The 22,318-nt window shown below is 40.3% G+C and overlaps 1 protein-coding gene across 5 annotated transcripts in view; it reads left to right on the top strand.

Annotated features, from left to right (window-relative positions):
• Evi5 (ecotropic viral integration site 5) overlaps nt 1-22,318 on the top strand; it is a 223,570-nt gene that overhangs the window by 27,836 nt on the left and 173,416 nt on the right. The gene's annotated exons all lie outside the window — the stretch shown is intronic.

Raw genomic sequence — 22,318 nt, 5'->3', positions numbered from 1 at the left:
AGGTTTCAGAAGAAGGAGGTTTGTTCAAGTCCTGGATAAGGAATTCTGCAAATAAAATGAGGTTATGAAAAATACCCAAATGAAATATTGTAATTGAAAACCTCAATATACCAAATAATACCTCTAAGATGAATAGGGAAGAAACAGCAAATGGTACTTGAATCAATCAGGAAAAGCCCAACAAAGTTACAGATACCAATACACACATCACACTAATAACTCTAAATGTAAATGGTTTTAAATCTCCAATTTAAAGACACAGACTGGCTGCATGTATTAAAAAAGACAGTTTAGGAGCTGGGCGTGGTGGCGCACACCTTTAACTTGGAAGGCAGAGATAGGCAGTTGTCTGTGAGTTCAAGGCCAGTCTGGTCTACATAGTTTTAGGACAGCTAGGGCTACAGGGTTAAAAAAAAAAAAAAAAAAAAAAAAAAAAAAAAACCAAAAAAACCAAAAACCAGTTTAGGACCAGCAGGTTGACTCAGTGGATAAAGGTGCTTGCTGTGAACCTGACAAACATGCACCATAGCATACATGCTCACCCATGCGTGCATGCGCGCACACACACACACAGACATACAGATACACTAAATATTGAAGAAAGTTCACTGTCAGAGACACACATGAAGTGAAAGAATGGAAAATGATATTCTAAACAAATAGAATCTTAATGCACACTGGAGCAGCTATAGTTATATCTGACAAAGTAGAGTTCAAGGCAAAATTGGAAGAGATAATCATTATATACTTGTAAAGGGAGCAATCCATGGAAGTGATAAAATGAGCATGAATACATACGAATCAAGCCAGGCATGGTGTTACATACCCACAATCTCAGCATCCCGGAGGCCAAGGCAGGATGATCATGAGTTCAAACTCAGCCTCAAGATGTCTAAATAAGTAAATAAATAGCTTGAGTGTTGGTGTACCTCATTTCATAAAGCACGCACTAAGGGATATAAAAGGACATAGAGTGCCAGGCATGGTGGTGCACACCTTTAATCCCAGCACTCGGGAGGCACAGACAGGCAGATCTCTGTGAGTTCAAGGCCAGCCTGGTCTACATAGTGGGTTCCAGGACAGCTGGGGCTACAGGGAGACCCTGTCTCAAAAAAGTCCAAAAATAAAAAATAAAAAAGGACATATAGATCCTGATACAGTAATTGGGGCTTTCAATACTCCCAACTCTGGTCAATAGATATCACCGAGAAATAAAATTAACAAAGTTTGGAACTTCATTATAGATCAAGTGAATTTAACAAGTATCTACAGAATATTCCATCCAACAGTTGATGAGTGCCCCTTCTTCTTAGCAGCCTGTGGAACTTTGTCCAGAATAAATCCTACTTTAGGTCATAAAGAAGTCAACAGATACAAAAATTGAAGTAATTTCTTGTATCTTATCAGGTCACAATGGACTAAAACTAGAACTCAATAGCAAGAGAAACTACAGAAAATACATACATATACACATAGAAATTGAACAGTACAGTTTTGAATGATAATTGGTTGATTAAAGAAATTGGGGGAAATTAAAAAATAATTCAAATGAAAATGAAAATACTACTTACTGAATCTCTGGGGGCACACTAGAGACAGTGGTAAGAGAGACATTTATAGATATGAGTGCCTACATTAAAGAAACAGAGCAATCTCAAATAAATAACCTAATGATGCACTTTAATTAAAAAAAAAGAATAAGTCAAACCTGAAATTGGTAGAAAGAAAGAGGACCAGAGTGGAAAGTAGTGAAATGAAAACTGAAAGAGCAAAACAAATGGTCAGTGAAACAAAGTTTGTTGTTTGAAAAGACAAGACAGGTAAACCTTTAGTCAAAGTAACCAAAAGAAAAAGATGACTTAGTTGCTGGTGAGATAGGTCAGGTGGCATAAAGGTGCTTGTTGTCAAGCTTGATGACCTGTTTGGTACCTGGGACCCACATGGTGGAAGGAGAGAACTGACTTCCACAAATTGTCCTCTGACCTCTACATTAACTCTGTGGCATGGACATGCTCACCCACATACACATTTAAGTATCTCCATCCTAATTTTTTGAAATGGGGTCTTTCACTGAACCCAGAGTTCACTGTTTCAGCTAGATTGGCTGGGCTCTGATCCCTGGGGATCCACCTATTTCTGTGCCTCCCACCCCCACCCCATTGCTAGGGTTACAGGTGTGCACCACCATGTATGGCTTTTTATGTGGGTGCAGTGAAGCAGGTCCTCGTGCTTGTCAGGCACTTGACCCACTGAACCATCTCCCCAGCCCTGTACTAGGCCTTTAAAAGAAGAGCTAATGCTAAAGCTTCTCATACTATTCCATAAGGAAAGGAACTCATTCTGTAAAGGTAGTATTACCCTGGTACCCAAATTGGATAAGAACACAACAATGACAAAAAAGAAAACTATAGACCAATTTACTTGATGAATATAGTTATAAAAATCCTCCAAAAACACTTGAAAACTGGGGGTTGGAGAAATGGCTCAGCATTTAAGAGCACTGGCTGCTCTTAACAGAGAACCTGGGTTTGGTTCCCAGCACTTACATGGTGGCTCACAACCACTTGCAGCTTCAGTTCCAGGAATGTGACCCCCTCTTCTGGCCTCTTGGGCATCAGGCACACATATTGTACACAAACATACATTCAGGCCAAACATTCATGCACATAAAAGTAGAAAAAAAAAAAACTTGCAAACTGAGTCAACAGCATATTAAAAAGATCATGCCAGTGATCATGTTGGTTTCCTTCTGGAGAGTCAAGGATGGTTCACTATACACAAGTCAGTAAACTTAACACAGCACATAAGCAGAATAAGGGCAAAAACCACATGACCTTTTTTTTTTTTTAACTTTAAAAAAATTTTTATTTTTTTATTTTATCTGTATGTGTGTATTGCCTGCATGTAGGTAAGTACACCCGTGTTGTGCAGTGCCCGCAGAGGTCAGAAGAGGCTGTCGGATCCCTTGGGACTAGAGTTATGGACAGTTGTTAGCTGCCATGTGGGCGCTGGGATTCGAACCCAGGTCTTCTGCAAGAACAACCAGTGTTCTTAACCACTGAGCCATCTCTCCAGCCCCAAAGACCTTTTCTGGTTGTGAAAAAGCCTTTGATAGAATGTTAACATCCCTTCAATTTAAAAGTCCTGAAGAAACTAGAAGTAACATGCCTCAACATAATACAGACTTATATGACAAACTGATATCCAACATTATGGTAAGTGTAGGAAAACAGAAATCTATTTCCTCTAAAATTAGGAACAAGATAAGGGAATCTGTTGTCATTACTGTTCTTTAATATAGTTCTTAAACTCTCTGCCAGAACAGTATACTGAGAATGTAACTAAAGGGATACAAATATCAAATGAAGTTAAATGTCCCTGTTTGCAGATTATATTATTCTATAATTAAACAAATCTAAATAAATACCAGGAGACCCTTAGACCTGATAAACACATTCAGCAATGTAGCAGGACAGGAAATCAACATAGGAACATTAGTAACTTTTCTGTGTTATGCCTATACATCAACATGAACCCCTTGAAAATGTTAGAAAAATCTACATATTGAAGATTCATAACCCCCAAACATAGGCATAAACTTATCCAAAAATGTTAAGTCTCATTTCATTTCATAAAATGAAAATTATGAAGTACTGGAGCAAGAAATTGTAGAAGACAGGAGAAAATGGGAAAACTACCTGTGTTCACAGATTGGCAGAATTAATGTGAAAATGACTACATTACAGAAAGTGGTACACAAATTCAATGCAATTACCATCAAAATTCCAATGACATTCTATACAGAAATAGAAAAACAGCCTAATATTTATATGGAAACATAAAAGACCCTGAATAGTCAAGACAGTTCATTTCTTTTTAGAGCAATGCTGGAGGTATCTTTGTATCTGACTTTGTACTGTGTATCTGTAGTAACAAAACCAGCATGGTTCTGGCACAGCAACAGGAAGGCAGAACAGTAGAATAGAAAGTATGGAAATATGCCCACACAGCTACAGCCATCTGATTTTTGACAAAGGTGTCAAAACAATACATGGGAGAAAAAGCCTGTAACAAGTGGTTCTGGGATAACAAGTCGTACTGGTATCAACACATGAAAGAGTGAAATTAGATCCCTGTCTCTCACCTTGTACAAAAACCAACTGAAAATGGGTCAAAGACCTTGATGTAAGTCCTATAGCTTTGAAACTATTATGGAAAACAGGGGAAAGTATTTCATGATCTAGGTCTCTGTCCTTTATCCTCCCCTCTAGAATTCATCCTCCTTTCCTCCTCCCATGGTCCCTTGCTACTTTCCTGGCTTCTGTGGTTACTTCAGGCTATATACTCACATCTAAAGATTCAGAGCTAGGATAAACAAGTAAGAGAAAACATGTGGTGCTTGTCTTTCTGGGTCTGGGTTACTACACTCAGTATAATGTTTATTCTAAACACTTATAACCACAGGTATGTGTAGTTCTCACCACTCATCAAAGAAGATTCTTTTTGCAACAGCTGTAGACTGTTTCAGAGTCCCACAGCTGTTCAAAATGCAGAGAATAAGTGACCATGGGGTGCCCAGCTGCAACTGATACAGCTGCAGTTCAACCTCAACACCTAAGGCTCAGGGATCATTACAGAAGACGGAGTGGAGCAACTATAAGAGCCCCAGGACCAGGAGATCTGCTGCTAGACAGTGTATTCTAGACACGACAGGGAAGCTGCACCCATGAAGTCTCAGCAATATGGTTTCCTAAACAAGACCTGCATATTGATAACACTAGTTTTCATGCTAACATGGATGGGAGAAATTTCACAAGGTCTCATCTCTAGATGAAGGGCTGTAGTCAATCAGTAGCTGCTGAGGGAGGGAGAATCAGTTTTCTCCAGGGATGAACATCCTGATAGGTTATCCAATCCCAAGTAGTCAGCCCTGAACACATGTACATACAGTACCACCAAATGGACTCAGTAGATTATATATGTATGTATGTATATGTAACATAAATAATCATGAAATCACAAAATTGAGAAGGGAGAGGATAGGAAGAGTTGGAGGTGGGAGAAGTAGCCGTGGAAATGATATACAGTGCTCAGGTGTGAAAGCCTCAAAAAAAAATTTAAAAAAGCTTTTCCACAGCAAAAGAATAAGCAGAGTGAAGAGACAGAAACATCTTTGCCAGCTATTTATCTGACAGTAAATTAATATCTACAGTATTTAGAATACTTAAACTATAAGAGTAAACAGTCCAATTAATAAATAGGCAAAATTTCAAATTAGTATACAAATGGCTAATAAATAGATGAAAAGATGTTGGGCATCCTGAGCTATCAGGGTAATGCAAATCACAAGCACACTGAGATTCCCTCTCACCTCAAGCCAGAATGGATATCATCCAGAAAAAAAACAAATGTTGGTTAGGATGCAGGGAAAAAGAAACCCTTACATGTTGCTGGTAGGATGTAAGTTAGTTCAGGGAGTATGGAAACCAATATGAACTTTTCTGAAGGAAGTAAAAATAGAACTTGCACATGCTCTAGCTAGACCATCCTGGATTTATTGTGAAAAGAACCAGAATCAGCTTACTGTACAGGTACTGCATCCTCATGGCTACTGCAGCACAGTTCAGAATAGCTAAGTTGTGGAATCAGCCTAGATGCTCTTCAGTGGTTGAATGATAAAATGTAGTATGTATAAACGGTGGGGTTTTATTCAGCTATAAAGAATGATCTCTGGGACTGTAGAGCTGGCTCAGTGGTTAAGAGTACTGGCTGCTCTTGCAAAGGACCTGAGTTCAGCTCCTAGAATCCACATGGCAGCTACCACCCATTCTCCAGTTCCAGGAGATTTGACACCCTTTTTGGCCTCCGTGGGCATTGCACAGCGCGGGTGCACTGAATATACATGCAGGCAAAACACTCATATACATAAAGTAAATAATTAAATAAAAAAGATGGAAAGTGATAGAGGAAAACCCAGCTTCAACCTCTGGCTTCCATGTCATGTGCACATGAACATGCATGCACGCCTATGCTCATATATACAAACACACTACACACACACACACACACACACACAAACACATGTATTAGGATCTAAAAGACAATAGAGAGCAGTGTCTTAAAAAATCTGAGGGATGCCAGGCATGGTGGCACACGCCTTTAATTCCAGCACTTGGGAGGCAGAGGCAGGTGGATCTTGGTGAGGTTTGAGGTCAGCCTCAGCCTGGCCTACCTAGTTGGGATACAGGGATAGTTGGGACTACAGGGAGACCCTATCTCAAAAAAAAAGACACCCCCCCAAAAAATCTGAGAGAACATTATTTCTAATATAGAAGTTTATAATGAAGTGTTTTTGTTTTTTTTAAAATTCTATGTGTTTGCATGTATTACAGGTGCACCCATGTCGTGCAGTGCCTGAAGGGGACAGAAAAGGGTATTGAATCCCTTGGAACTGGAGTTATGAACAGTTGTTAGCCACCATGTGGGCTCTGGGATTTGAACCTGGGTCTTCTTCAAGACAGCCAGTGTTCTTACCTGCTGAGCCATCTCTCCAGCCTCATGAAGTATTGTTTTTGAGAAAGGGTCTTGCTATGCAGCTCTTGCTAGCTAGTCTGGAGCTCACTTTGTAGAACAGGCTGACTTCCAACTTGTGACAATCTTCCTGCCTCTGCCTCTTGAATGCTGGGATTATAGGTGTACATTTCTACACCTGGTCAATTTTTCAATTTTGCTTTCAGAAGAAAAGCATTTTCACATATATAGTACCTGACATTTATGTCATGCAGTCAGTAGAGGAGACACCTTACCAAAAATGTGAGAATGTACCAAGAAAAGGGAAGATGAGGTTTAAGAAGAAAAAAAAGTCAAATCCAAGAAAGAGTGGAAGGCAATACCTGGATCACAGTTGTATACCAGGTATGGAGAGTAGTTAGTCCAGATTGGAATAAACAAGGCTACAAAAGAGACTTAACTGAAAACAGAAAAGTGATAGGTATCGCAGGATATGCTTGATTATGTTGAGATTTTACAACTATGAGTTGGAGAACAACTGGAATAAATAAGTTTTATAAAACTGAACAATTAAAACATTTAACTTCAGGGAAAGTAAAAAGCAGTTTCAGGAAAAAAACAGTCAGAATGCACCTTGCAGAACAGCTGTGACTGGAGTTGCAGTTATGGTAAATGCACCCAATATTGACTCAGGCAAAAGCATGTTTTAGTTATGTAGGATAAGATGTAAGAAGCATAAGCATGTTGTTTTGGGCAAGAGAGATGATGTGTATGGAGGGAGAGAACGGAACCTTTTTGTTTTACACTTGGAGAGGTCAATAACAACATATTTAAAAAAAATTTTTTTTTTGGTCTTTTTGAGACAGGGTCTCCCTGTAGGCTCAGCTGGCCTGGAACTCACTTTGTAGACCAGGCTGGCCTTGAACTTAAAGAAATCTGCTTGCCTCTGCCTCCCAAGTGCTGGGATAAAAGGCATGCGCCACCACGCCCGGCTTAAAATATTTAAAACTTTTTGAAGGGAGGAATCAAATCTTTGTCCTCATATAACTGGTAGAAGTTAAAACTAAGGTTAGAAAGGGTGATGAAGTGATATTCATTATAGCTAGAATAAGGTCAGTAGTCCTGTTTCTGGATCTTTGGAGGATATGAACCTCCAGAATTGTTTACATCTTGTGATGGTTCACCCATCATCCCAGCTATCAGAAAGGCTGAGGCAGGAGTACTGCTTGAGTCCAGATGTTTGAGAACAGTCTTGGGCAACATAGTGATACTGTATCTCAAAAACAAAAACATTTGCAAAATAGCCAGGTGTGGTGGCACACACCTTTAATCTCAGCACTCGGGAGGCAGAGGCAGGCTGATCTCTGAGTTTAAGACCAGCCTGGTTTACAAAGTGAGCTCCAGGCCAGCTTGGGGCTACAGGGAGATCCTGTCTCAAAAAGACAAAAAAGAAAAAAAAAAATTGCAAAGTATTGTTCATATGTGCAATGAAGCTCTCAGGGGCAGATTTTCTTTTTTTTTGTCCCTCCCCACCCCACTCCTGTCCATTATCTACTCGGAAATTCACCATGTAGATCAAACTTAGAACTTGTAGCAATCCTTCTGCTTCAGCTTCCTGAGTGCCAGGATTATTGGCCTGTGCCATCATGCTTGGCTGGGTGTAGTTCTTTCCCTTGTGCTTCATGTGTGTATACAGAAATTGTTCTTCCTTTATTCCATGGACATTTGTTGAACATCTGCTTTATGACAGATAATAGGCTTGATTACAGGGGTAATAGAGCTCTCAAAACAGTCTCCTTGGAAAGTAAGTAGTAGATAAATCTGAACAGATCATTAAAGTTGTGTTAGAGGTGCATTATTAAGAGTCTGAGCATGATCAGGCATTATTGTTTATGGTATAAAATGATTGTGTTCTAGAAAGCTAAAAATTAGAGTTTATTGGCAAATAGGAGAATGATTTGAGATATCAAAAATGTTTTGAAATATATGGAGAAGTAAATGAGTAACCCAATAGTAGACAGTGTCTGCTTTTTACTGTGAAGTATTTAAGAGCTACATGGTGAGTATAAGAGCTATATATTGAAGAGAGAGCGAGAGAGAGAGAGAGAGAGAGAGAGAGAGAGAGAGAGAGAGAGAGAATATGAATGCTGAAGGTTTGATTTCAGATGGGTAGCCTTGTCAAGCATTGCTACGTCATAAATGACTTTTTGTTACTTTATGGGGAAGTTTATTCAGATGGAATACTGCTAAGACAAGCTTTTAAATAATTGTCTTGTAGCAATTTCCTCTACTAAGGAGGGCCTTGATTCAGAAAGGAAACAACTCAAGTCTTTTGAAGTCCCTGAAACTGACCAGATACTCCAAGCCCCTTCCTCTCCAAGGTTATATAAACAGTAAGAACTGCTGAGGAGACCAGCTCAGACCAGCCCTGCTGCCTGAAGGATGCACTCTCCTCTGGAGCTGCCTCTATTGAGCTTCAGTTCCAGCTTTTGCTTTGGTGAGCCATCATCACTCATGCTTATGGTGATGCAGCTGCTTTGAGTGGTCCCCATCCCTGTAAGTAACCCCTTCCCCATACTCCTCCTGTGAATGACCTCAATAAACTCAACTGATTCACCAAATTGGACTTTGGTAGTATTGTTACTTGATCTGTCGTAAGTTCCATATCTGGGGTGAGCAGACATTTGTGTTGTGTCTCCCCAGGAAAAGTGCCACACAACAATAGTTCACACATCCCTGATCATTCCTGTAAAGAATAATTCAGTGGCTTTATTGTGTTCATACATACCTGCATGCAACTATTGTAGTCAATTTCAAAACATTTTCATCACCTCAAAAAGATAGTCTTTGTACCTGTAGCTCTTGCTGCTCTGTCCTTTCCTTTTCCCACCTTCACCAGCCATGGCCTCCTTTGTCTATAGATGTGCCTGCTCTGGACATTTCATGTAAAGGGGGTTATAATGTGTAGCCTTTTGTGATTTGCTGCTTTCTCTTAGTCTGCTGTTTTCAGGATCAATTGATGTGGAATGTATCAGTAGTTCATTCTTTTTACAGCTGTGAACAAATTTTCTAAATTCAATTAGTTGTTTGCCATTGAACTCTGAGCTTTTCTCCCTATCTTTACTGAACTATTTCTGCCTACCTCAGTGATTTTTCCTTAGTGATAGAAGTAATTACAAGAGAATCTTTTTATTTTTTTAGTAAGAGACTTTTCAGCTTATTTCCAATATTAAAAACCAAAATTTGTGGTTTCAAGAAAGTCACCTGCTTACTAAACAAAAGGTATAGTTCTTACTTCCTGATGTTGCTTGATCCCACTAATCAAAATATCATTTTAATAACAGTGAAAAAGTAATGATGCAGTTTAACTTTGTATTGAGTATTTATATGCATTTTGACTCTGAGCCAGAAATCAACATAAGTGTTCCTGAACTAATTAAATGTGATTCTCAGTCCTCTACACTGTAATGTAATTTTCTGGATCTGAAATTCCCATTTTCTTTTAATTTTATTACATCTATTTATTTGTGTATGAGGTACATTCATGCCACATTGCACATGTGGAAGTTAGAGGACAACTTGAAGAAATCAGTTGTCTTCTTCCTCCATGTAGGTGTCTGGGATTGAACTCAGGTCATCAGGTTGGGCAGCAGGCACCTTTACCCACTGAGTCATCTCACTAGGCCTAATTCCTGTTTTCTTAGTATATGGTTCTTGTACTTCTTTATAGCACCTTTCAGGCAAGTAAAAAGGTGTTTTATTTTCTCTTACTCTGTGTATTTGAATCCTTCATTCCCCTAAAAACAAGTTCAATATAATGCCCTCACTAATATCCTGAACTTTTAATTTCCTGGTTTTATTTTAAACATTATTAATTAAAAAAAATTTTTTTTTTATTTCGTCCTTTTAAGACAGGGTCTCCTTGCAGCCCCAGCTGGCCTCTGGAGCTCACTATGGAGACCAGGCTGGCCTTGAACTCACAGAGATCCGCCTGCCTCTGCTGGGACTAAAGGTGTGCACCACCATGCCTAGCCAACATTGTTAAATATTTTAATTTCATTTTGTGTGAGACAGTATGATATTGTTCCTGTTTCTAGAGCTGTCTGATAAATCACCATAAACTTAGTGACTTCAGGGACTGGAGAGATGACTCAGTGGTTGAGAGCATTGGTTGCTCTTGCAGAAGACCGGGGTTCGATTCCCAGCACTTACATGCTGGCTAACAACTGTCCATAACTCCAGTTCCAGGGGATCTAAGGCCCTTTTCTGATCTCCTCGGGCAATGAATGACCTGGGTACATGTATTTACACACATGCGGGCAGTACACTCATAGACATGACACAAAACAAAAACAAGACAAAAAACCCATTTAGTGACTATAAATAATCATTTGAGTATATGTGTGTCTTTTTGAATTAGAAATTTAGACAGAGCATTTTGAAGAGCTGTCTGTGCTGCTCAGTGTCTGCAGTCTCAGCTGATGCGACCCAGAGGTTGGGGCAGACTGTCAGCCTGGGGTTATCTGAAGTATATTCACACCCATGTTTGGTGGTTAATGCTGATGCCTCAGCCAGGCCGTCAGAATACCTTTACTTTGCCTTTCCTCAAGGTCTCTGTGTGGGCTAATCTAAATAATTGAAATTTCTGCTTCCTTTTTTTCTTTTTTTTTTGGTAGTAGAGAGGGAACCTAGGGAACAAATGTCAGGCAAGCACTGTACCACCACAATCCTAGCCCCTAGTTTGGGCTTCACCGTAGTTCCCAGATGAACCTCAGTAGTCACTTTTGGTGTACTTAATGGGAATACCTAGAATGGGAAAATAGCTAAGTGTCTTCCATAAAGATATGGTGAAGCCCTGTAGTTTTAATCCCCTGATGTCTTGGACTGTGACATATTTGGAAACAGGACTGTTAGAAATGTAATTAGGGAAGTGGAGAATACCACATGGTGGTAGAGACAAAGACCAAAATCTGAATTCAAGCGCTGTTTTGGTAAGCCAAGAATGCATCGTTGATTGAGCACCAAAGCTAGGAAGAGGCAAGGAGGGACTCCAGGTTTCCAGAGAGAATGACCCTGCTGACCTCTTCATTTTGGATATCTACTCTTCAATTGTAAGACAGAAGAGTGGTGTTTTAAGCTATCCGCTTTGTGGTAACTTAGGCTTAGAACTTGGAATTCTCTTATCTCAGCTTCCTGAGTGCTGGGTTACAGTCCTGTGCCACCACACCTGACTTATACTTTTCTGTATACAGCCAGAGGGGCTGCTTTTGTTAGCCACAACCCAAATTTTCATGCTAACACATTTTTGTGAATGATTACAGTACTTTACAAATTGTTATTCTATATAGCTCTACAGGGAAGTTAGAAGTACATTCATTACAGTATGCTATTTAATAATCAAAATTAGGGGCTGGAGAGATGGCCCAGCAGTTAAGAGCACTGACTGTTCTTCCAGAAGACCTGGTTCAAATCCCAGCACCCACATGGTGGCTAACAATCATCTGTAACTCCAGTTCCAGGGCATCTCCTTCTTCTGTATTCCAAGGGCACTGCACAACACCAGTGCACTTACATACATGCAGATATTACACTTATACCCATAAAATAAATATAAACCAAAAAAATTTTTAAGGAAATAATAAAAATCTAAAGCCTTGAAGAAGATGTTGTGTGTCCCCTATTCACGTAATTTTGTTCTTATGTCAAGAGAATATACAGCAAGTAAAAGGTAGTTTCTTTCTAACCTAGATGTTTTCAACCCCTGAATTGTACCCAGGGCCTCACACATGCTAGGCAAGCACTCTATCACTGAGCTGTATCTTCAAAATATACTTAATTTTTAAATTACTTTGTTTATACTTTAAAAATATTTATTGTGAGCCGGGTGTGGTGGTGCACACCTTTAATCGCAGCACTGGGGAGGCAGAGGCAGGTGGATCTCTGTGAGTTCAAGGCCAGCCAGGTATACATAGTGAGTTCTAGGCTACCTGGGGCTACAGGGAGACCCTATCTCAAAAAAAAAAAAAATTATTGTATGGTGTGTGTCTGTGATGTATATTTGAGTACAGGTGTGTTCATTCCATGGTATATGTTCGGAGGTCAGAGAACTTTCAGGAGTTGCTTTTCTCCTTGAAGCAACATCTCTCTTGTTTCTGCTATGCTGGGTACTCCAGGGTGGCTGGCCTGTGAACTTCCAGGCAATTCTCCCATCTCTGAATCTTGCCGTAAGAGTGCTGGGATACAGATAAAAACATGGCATCTTGCTTTTTTGTGGGTTTTGGAGCTCAAACTCAGGTCATCAGAATTGTACCACAAATACTTTTATTTGCTGAACTACTCACCAGCCCTAAATATACCTTTTTTAGATGACAATATTAATACGTTCTAAATAATATTTTATTTCTTATGGAATGAAAGTGTATCTGATGACTAATGTAGCAGTGCAAGGATCATATGACACATAACATTATGGAGACTAAGTTAAGTGATGACCCCAAGTGCCCAAGAGAAAGCACTCAGTCTGTATTTTCACCATTCTTATAAGTGGAGAGAAAGGTGTGACAGAGCATGTAGTTACAAACACTTAAAGAATAAGTGCTATTTAGAAACGACAGCTTTTCCCAGAATAAGTTTTGCAGAAAAAGGTGAAGAAAGGATTCCTGATTTGACAGGTTTGGAAAGTACATTCCTCTATGTCCTACATTTTATTTAATTAAAACTAACCTTCCTTCCTTCCTTCCTTCCTTCCTTCCTTCCTTCCTTCCTTCCTTCCTTCCTCCCGTCCTTCCTTCTTTCCTTCCGTATGTGTCTGTGTGCTGCATGTGCCATGGTGTGTGCAAATGTGAAGGTCAGAGGACAACTTGTGTGAGTTCGTTCTCTTCTTCCAACATAGGGGTTCCGGGGACAGCAGGCAACTTTATCCACATCTCACTGGCTCTGTTTTGTTGTTTTAATTTTACTTTTACATTTTAAAGCCTAGCTTTTGACTGGATTCAGGCTGACCTCAAACTTGTAGGCTGAAGCAATTCTCCTGCCTCATCCTTCCAAGTAGTTAGAGCTGCAGGTGTTCACCATGATGCCTAGCTTTCACACCTTTTACGCTTGACATTGTACAGTGATGTAATGATGTCTCTGAGAAGTCAAATGATGAAAAAGAAAATAAAGTCGCACTTAACCTATAGGACTTCAATTTTCACTAATATAGTTTTTGGAAAAAATGTAGCTCTGGGAAAATTCTTCAATAAAGCACCTGGAAAGGAAAATGCCTTTTGCATAAAAGACGTATTTCTAAGAATGTAATGGAAATGCCTCTGCACCAAAAATAGAACCAGAAACAGGAAACTACCAGATGGCCTTCTCACCTGCCCTCCTCTGTGTATGTGTATGTGTTATATGTGTGGAACACTTTTTTTTTTAGGTAAGGTAAAAATCTCATTATGTAGCCCAGGCTGGCCTTCAATTTAGAATCTTCCTGCTTTAGCTTCCTGAGTGCTGGGATTACAGGTGTACATCACCATGCCTGGCCTTAATTCTTTACTTTTTTGTACTTTGATGAATAATCAAAAGAAATTTGAAGTAGCTACATAAATTTCAGACCAAGTAGACTTCAATAGGAAGAGAATTATGAGGAATAAAGATAGTCATTGCATAAAGAAATAGAATCTCGTCTTCAAGAAGACATTACAGTCTATGAGGTGAAGCAAAGTAGATAGCAAGTTGGAGGTCAGCCCAGCTATGAGACCTTGTCTCAAGCCAAACCAAATCAAACCAACAAACAAGCAAAACCTGTTAGAACTATAAGGAAAAATAGTGATTCATTGTTAGAGTTGGAGCCTTCAAGGACGGTTCTGTATGCCTGTAACTGCACAACCCTGTCAGCAGCTGGGTTTAATATGTATGGACTGTTCCTTCCAACAACAGGAGAAAGACCATTCTTAAGCTAATGTAGGATGTGCACCAAAACAGTCACATTCTGGGATATAAAATGTGCTTTAACTTGTGCTCACAGACCACAGTACAATTAAGTTAGAAACTAGTAACAATGATTTGTACAACTTGTGTTGATAGTTAGAAAAGTAGTTGGATGTGAGAAGTCCTAAGAATTAAAATGTTGAGTGGTGATTAAACCTTGATCCTATAAAACAAGCAAACCCTACAACAACAACAACAACAACAACAACAAAAGACCTAATGGCCCAGTTATTTGAAGTGTATTTTTTCTTTCATTTTTGAAAATAAAATCAAATGAAATTACTGTTTCTGAAGGTCTTCCCCCCACCCCCCCACCAAGTGTAAGATTTGCTGTATAGTAAAATGTCTGATCATCCTCCTGATATCTCCAGCTTTCAGGAATCAGTCTGGTGAATGTCTCAAACATAAAAGTCATTGTGATGGATTGAGGACATTTTGCATCATGCTTCTTCTTCTGTTTGTGCTCCATAAACTACTGTAATGTAGTTTCTGCTTCCTTGAGGGGAAATGGATTCACTAAGGTGACCTTGTATTTTGATGACTTTCAGATGCTCACTTAAGAACAATGTAACAGGGGCTGGAGAGATAGCTCAGCGGTTAAGAACACCAACTGTTCTTGCAGAAGACCCAGGTTCGAATCCCAGCACTCACATGGCAGCTAACAACTGTCCATAACTCCAGTCCCAGGGGATCTGACAGCCTCTTCTGTTTTTTTAATTATTAAAAAAATTTTTTATGTGTATGAGTATATTGCCTGCGTGTATGTAAGTGTGCTTATGTCATGCAATGCCCAAGGAAGTCAGAAGAGGGCGTTGGATCCCCTAGAACTGGATTTATGAACAGTTGTTAGCCGCCAGATGGGTACTGGGAACCTGGGTCCTCTGCAAGAGTAGCCAGTGCTTTTAACCACCGAGTCATCTCTCCAGCCCCCGAAACTGAGTTCTCTTTGACTTTAAGTTTTAGAGCATCTTTGTACTATCATTCTTCACTTGTGAAATGAGAAAAATAGTAACACCTACATTTGTAGTGGTTGGATGATTGAGTGACTTAATGCATGTGAGGTGCCTAGACTTGTACTCTGTATTGACTTCAATCTTAGAAGGCACAGGATTATATTCCTCTCTCTTTGAAACTTTCTTTCCTAAAATGATACTTAGTAGAAGTGTGCCCAGCAACAACAAAAATAAATAAAAGATCTTTACCTGTGTTTCGTTCTTGGTCTGCTCTTCTCAAAGAAGGGTAATAAGATTCCTATTTGCGGGGGGGGGGTCTTGTTCAGAAGGCTATTTTAGCAGAACAAGAGTATAAAACTGTCGAGAGGTAAGAGAGATGGATGGAGAAAGCAGTGCGGAGGATGAGTATCAGCATAGACCCAGGGTGAGTGAACAGCTGGCACTTGAAGCTGCAAGAAACTGGTGTTTGGAATAAGGTGTCTGCTGTAGGCTTGAGTATTTGAACATTTGGCCAATTGGTGGCACTGTTTGTGGAGGTTTAGGAGGTGTGGCCTTGTTGGAGAAAGTATGTCACTAGGGCAGGCTGTAAGAGTATGTGGCTTCATCCTACTTCTAGTCTCCCTCCCTCTTCTATGAGTGTTCGCAGATGGGAATGCTCAGCTTTCTGTCCAACTGCCTCCTGCCATGCCTCCCCCACCATGATGGACTCTTATCCCTCTAGGCCCAATAAACTCTTCCTTCTATAAGTGGCCTTGGTCATGGTGTTTTAACACAGCAACAGAAAAATAACTAATATAGAGATAGTTATTTACTCCAGGAAGAATACTGGAGTTACTGTGTTACAAGCTACTTGTTTCTGTTTCTGTTTTTTTTTTTTTTTTTTAAGATTTGAAAAGTGATAATAAGTTCTAAACTGTTATGTAATAAACTGTACATTAATGCTAACTGTATTATGAAGCCTCTCTTTTAATTTAGTAAACAAATTCAAAGTGAAAGGAATCCTTCCCTCTAAAGAAGTATAAAAGCTAGAATAACAGAATGACTGATGACTCTTGAAAGAGTGTTTGTTTAAACTACACAGTTTAAAAAAATTATTTGTATGTGTATATGTGCATTTGTGTGGGTAGCACATGTGTGTGCAATGCATGTGTGGGTGTGATACAGTTGTGTGGTCAGAGGACAGCTTAGAGAGTTGGTCCTTAGATGCCTTCCATTTTTTGTTTGAGACAGTCTCTCATTGGCCTGAAACTTTGCCACATAGGCCAGGCTTGCTGGCCCACAGTCTTCCAAGGGTCCACTTGTCTTTGCCTGCAGTCTCTCAGGCTGGACTTTTTAATGTGGGTTCTGGGGATCCAGATTCAGTCCTTCATCCTTGCTAGACAGGCACTTGACTAAGTCATTTTCCCAAACTACACTATGTTTTTAAGAAGTTGAGTCTCATTATGGAGCACAGGATGGCTTCAACTTGGAAATCTTCCTGCCTCAGCCTCCTGAATGCTGGGGTTTACAAGTGTGCACCACCTTGCCCAGCTAAGTTTGACTTTGTATTTAGGTCTATATTGGGCTTTTGACTGCCAAAATACAATCAGTTACATTTCTTCATTCCCAACAAAATGCCCTTAACCTAGAGTAGAGTATTGTGCATTTGGAATGGGATTCAGTAAGTAACTAACCATGTCTGTAACCTTTTTTCTCAGAATTTTGGATAAAAAATTGGAATCTTTAAAAATAGTCATTGATTCGGGGAGAGTTAAGAACATCCTCATAATTCTAATACAATACAAAGTAATGTACTCAAAGTAATGTATATATGTTTCTCCTAGGAGAACATATTACAATATCAAAAGCTTTTAAAATTGAGATAGAGCTGGGTGTGGTGGCACATGCCTTTAATCCTAGCACTGAGAGGCAGAGGAAAGTGGATTTCTGTGAGTTCAAGGCCAGCCTGGTCTACATAGTGAATTCCAGGCCAGCTGGGGATACAGGGAGACCCTGTCTCAAAAAGACCCCCTCCCCAAAAAAATTTAAAATTGAGATAGAATCCCCATAACACACTCATTCCTTTAAATTTTTAATTTTTTGAAGCTTGAGAATTTAATTCCTAACGAATGACCTCTAAGATTAAGACATCTGCCAGAGTGCCCCCCTACCGCCCCGCCACCCAGTGATCCCAGATGGGGGCTCAGGTAGAGTTGAGGTGGTACCAGGACTGAGTTTGGAACCCTCATTTGGTCACCCTTGGCCAGGACAGAGTGGCAGGCACTGATATAGCTGGAAGGGCAGCAGGGGAGAGGCAGAGAGATTTGTGGAAGACGGAGGCCCAGTCATTGGGGCCCATCTGCCCACTCTTTGAGGGCCCCAGCTGTGGCTATGGTGTCTCTTGGACTTGCCAGGATTGGGACTATGGGACTTGGGTGCAAGCAGCTCCAGAGGGCTGTTATTTTCATCGTCTGAGCTGGTGCCTGAGCTGTCTGTGCTGTTGCTGGCTGACTTTGAGGTAGGTAGTGAGAGCTGAAAGGGTTCAGTGACACCAGTGAGGTACTCTGTGGTAGCTGTAATAACCCAGGGTGAAGGCTCCATGACTCTTGGCCAGGGGTTCCCCATTAAAGATCATCTGGTAGATATTCACATCCACTTCTTCATGTTTGGCCCAGACATACACCACAGAGTCCCTGCAGTGATAGAAACCCACTTGGTACAAGCTGATCCAGTCACAGAAGCTATGAGCAAATACTTTCCATACGGTACCTCACTAGAGCTTGCTCTAGCCATGTCCTCTCATCTGCTTCCTTCAGCTGCATCAGTGGCCCATCATCCCTGAAGGCAATATTATGATACACTAGGTAGCCAGGGTCTTGCTGTCATTGACTGTGTATTCCATGTTGCTGTGGTAGCTATGCTTTGTTACCTGGAGCCTGTGGCTCTCTTGTCCTGAAAGACTGGGACATCCACCTGGAGCCTTGACCTTCCACAGAAAACGGTTTCTCTGGGCTGCCTTCTTCTTTTTGGTGCTGACATCATATTTATTGATACTCATAAAACTTGAAGGTAAGAGTGAAGTTAAATAAATGTCCCTTGCTGGAAACTCTTCAAGATGAGCTACCAGTGGTGAACTTGACAAAGTGCAGATCATAGCTGTCAGTGCGGAAGTTCAGGTTCCAAACCAGAACACAGGACTGTTCTGGTGTGGGGGTGGGGGTAGGAGGCCAGTGGGTCCATGGGTCCATAGTATGCAATGGCTCAATCTAGATCTTTCTTGGCCTTCATCCATACTGTAAATTCTGGTGCCTTAAGAGATCCCAGGGGATTGCATGCATGGGAGGGTAACTTCATAGCTTTCAGCCAGCCAGGAAACAGAGGGCAATGGGGTTACAGGGGAGAGCAGATCTAGAGAAATTAGCCAATTTAAAAATATTGTATGTGTATGATGTGCTTATGGGTGCATGTGCCATGGCATGTGCATGGAGGTCAGGGGACAACTTTTGTGGAGTTCATTCTCTACTTCTACCTTTATGTGGGTTCCAGGAATGTGAACTCAGGTCTCTAGGTTTTTACAGTAAGTGACTTGACCTATTGAGCCATCTCACCATCCCCTTACCTCTTTAAAGTATACATTTCAGCGGCATTTACCATAGTAACAAGATTGTGAAACTCTTCACCATTAACTTATACCAGAATATTTTTTATCACCCCCAGAAGGAGCCCTGCACCCATTAGAGCCCGTTACCCATTCCTTTCTTCCCCATCTGTAAACTCATAATCCTAACTTTCTGTTTCTGGATTTCGCCTGCTCTGGATATCTTATGAAAAATGGAATCATAATATGTCACTCTTTATGTGTGATTACTAAGACTTTTTAATGGTCATTTGAATATTTTTAGAATTGTTGTCTTTTCAGGTTAAATGCATATTCCCTCTATGGGATAGATGGAAACTTTGCAGCATAGTTGAATTGTTAGATTTATTATTTCTTCATGACCTCAGGTTAGGGAGGGAAGAGGTTCAGAGGTGGCAGCACGGGAACTTGGACAAGTAAAGCTAAAGGGAAACTGCTACCTAATAAATATGAAAAATAGTACATTTCTGTAGGATTCCTGAACCATGAATACTAAACTATATCAAATTGCATCTGTAATTAAATATTTTAACAAGAATTAAAAATTTAAATACTTTGTCAGAATCAATCTCTCTCCCTTTCTCTCTCTCTGTCTTTCTCTGTCTCTGTTTTCTTTTTTTGAGACAGTCTCACTATGTAGGCCTGTCTGGAACGCATTATATAGATTAGTCTTGCCTTGATCTCATAGATATCCTCCTGGCTCAGCCTCTGGAGTGCTGAAATCAAAGGTGTACACCACCATGCTTGGCCTAGAATCTCATTTTTTGAAGGTTGAAAGGATGTCAGAATTACACCCTTGGTTATTCCAAACTCTAAATGAAAGCCTACTGCTTCAGTATGTGGAAGAGGTATAATAAATTAATTCACTTTAATAAATTAGAGCAAATATTAGGTTGCTTTTGCCTTTGCAGCAATTAACTTGAGTAGGGTCTTCTGTTTAACAGGAATATAAAGCACTGCTGCTTGAAATTTATTATGTTTAAAATTAATGGTTGGCATTAATAAAATTAATATTCGTACATTTTATATTTAGATTTTTAAAATTCTTTGACAGTTTCATATATGTGTATAGTAAACTTGGTCCTTGTCTCCTTTTATCCTCTCTCATTCTCTTCCCTCTCCTGCTAAAACCCTTTTTCCCAACAAACTCCTTCTACTTTGATGTGTTGGGTTTTTTCTTTGTGTGTGTGTGTGTGTGTGTGTGTGTGTGTGTGTATGCATACACACATGTACATATATATATATATATGTATATATGTAGTGACCCATTGAGTTTAGTTATGGTTGCTTGAATGAGTATCGGGTTGTTTACTGGAACATGGGCTATGCACGAGTGGCTACATAATTGAAGAAAATGACACCCTCTCCCTCCGTAGCAACTATTAACTGCCCATAGCCCCTCAGTGAGAGATTGGCTTCATGTGCCCCTCCCCCATGTCTGATGAAATGGTGGTGGGCCCAATCTGTGCAAGTCTTTTGTAGGTAACCACAGCTGCTATGTATTCATGAGTGAAATGATCATGTCATGTCTATATGACCCTGTCTTTTACTTGTGTGTGTGTGTGTGTGTGTGTGTGTGTGTGTGTATGTGTGTGTGTGTGTGTGCTTGCCACAGTGCATGTTAGAAGATAACTTGCTGAGAGTTGGTTCTGCCCTGCCAACATGTGGGTTATGGGGATTGAACTCAGGTCATCAGGATTGGTGACAAGTGCCTTTACTTACTGAGTCATCTCACTAGCCTCAGAACACTGTTCTTCAGAACTTTCCCCCATCTCCTGGCTCTTAGATTCCTTTTACTTCCTCTTTCACAGTGTTACCTGAACCTTGGAGGGAGTGATACAGATGTCATGTTTAGGACCAAATGTTCCACAGTCATTTATTCTCAGCCCTTTTGGCCATTTGTGAGTCTTTGTATTAACTACTGCCCACTGCAAATAGAAGCTTCTCTGACAAAGGTTAAGAGCAGCACTAATCTATGGGTATAAACATTAATATATAAAATGCAGTTTGATACCATGTCCATTAAGCAAAACAGTAGTAAATTCCCCGTTAGGCCCATGACCTCTCTAGCCACGGGCTCTTGACCAGGTTTATAGTACTAGGCATGAGTTCCCTCCTGTGGAGCAGTCCTCACATCCAATCGGAAAGTACTTGGTTACCCTTATAAAGACTTGCCACTGTTGCAGCAGTGGGCACATCTTGTCTGGCAGGTTGGTATTATAGAATGAATGCAGGGTCTGCTGTTGGGTAAGACTCTTGATATTCCCCCCTTCACCCCCTGGCAGCCTACATAGCACGTTCTGACACTATGAAAGCTAGCCAGAAGGGAAGAAGCTTCTAGCTTTATTTCTGTCCTACAACCCAAGTGTATGGAGTATTCAGCAATAGGTTCCTACAGTCTAGTTGTGGTGGGTAACCAAGAGCAGTGACAATAACCTGTATTGTTTTGGGGGCTTCTGGAGCCTCCTTGGCCATATGCTAAGTTTTCTGATTCTAAATATTATCTCATGGGGTGGGAGAGGTGGCTCAGCGGTTAAGAATACTGGTTGTTCTTGTAGAAAACCTGGGTTCGAATCCCAGCACCCACATGGTACTTAACAACCGTTCCTAACTCCAGTTTGAGGGGATCTGACACCCTCTTCTGACCTCTGCAGGCATTCCATGATACAGATGCACTTACATACATGCAGGCAGTACACTCATGCACATAAAAATAAAATATTTGAAGAGAAAAAAAATCCCTTGCTTTTTGAATGCAAATTAGTGTCTTTTTTTTTCAACTGAATTTGTGATATTTCTTTATAGATAGGGTCAGTAGAGTAACAGATCACATTGTCTTCTTGCTTTGCAGGGCTTCTATGATTTCCTGGCTTCAGTGTTTTTTGATTCCTATTTGGCCTTTTGAATGAACTGTGCTGATCTGTGAACTGGCAAGGATTTTGGGGGGGGTCTGGAAGCAGGCAAAATAAATCATCTGTCCCATATGTCTTTCCTCTGGTCCCATTTTGCTTATTTTTCTTGGGGGGTTTCCCCTCTATAACCGGCCCCTTTTGTAATACCATTCCAAAGGAAAACAAATTCTAAGGGGAGAGATCTTGAAAGTGAAACAGAAATCAAAGATAGTCTGGGATAAATAAAACTCTGGCCCGTCAGCACTTGAAGTTGAATCTTCTTTGACTTAGAAGCTCCACCCTTTTGTTGGGTGACTTGAGTCTTTCGACTTTCTTTTCCATTTTATCCTTTCCCTATGTAGAAATATATATATATA

This window comes from Nannospalax galili, unplaced genomic scaffold, assembly GCF_000622305.1.
Source record: "Nannospalax galili isolate Female #2095 unplaced genomic scaffold, S.galili_v1.0 scaffold451, whole genome shotgun sequence".
Lineage (NCBI taxonomy): Eukaryota > Metazoa > Chordata > Mammalia > Rodentia > Spalacidae > Nannospalax > Nannospalax galili.
This window is presented reverse-complemented; position numbering and strand designations above follow the sequence as displayed.